The sequence below is a fragment of the Odontomachus brunneus genome, unplaced genomic scaffold (assembly GCF_010583005.1).
Source record: "Odontomachus brunneus isolate Ranch 3 - 2012 unplaced genomic scaffold, Obru_v1 Obru_scaffold_010, whole genome shotgun sequence".
Taxonomy (NCBI): domain Eukaryota; kingdom Metazoa; phylum Arthropoda; class Insecta; order Hymenoptera; family Formicidae; genus Odontomachus; species Odontomachus brunneus.
The window spans coordinates 3,326,133-3,326,453 of NW_022639460.1; the positions used below are offsets into that span (position 1 = coordinate 3,326,133).

Sequence of the window (321 nt, forward strand, 5' to 3'; positions counted from 1 at the left end):
ATAAATAAATGTAATTATTTATAATTATTAAATTAATGAAAAAATAATAAAATCGAAATTTAAGTTGGTAATGTATACTGAAAAAATTCTTTAAATCAAAGAAATATATTTTATTAAATATAATATTTTAACTTAAAAAAGCATATTTGTTAGATTTTAGAAAATATGTAATAAATATCTTTATATTTATTAATATAAGTAAATTAATATAAGTAAATACTATTTTTAGCATTTTTTTAAATTTGTGAAATGAGCTGTAAAATTATAAATTTCTAGGAAAAAAATGATTTCCTTACAAGAAAAAAAATTAGTTTTTTTATA

General features: G+C 12.8%; 1 protein-coding gene across 1 annotated transcript in view; it reads left to right on the top strand.

The window, feature by feature from the left end:
* Positions 1-321, top strand: part of LOC116840570 (glutamate receptor ionotropic, kainate 2-like) — an 11,844-nt gene that overhangs the window by 2,414 nt on the left and 9,109 nt on the right. The gene's annotated exons all lie outside the window — the stretch shown is intronic.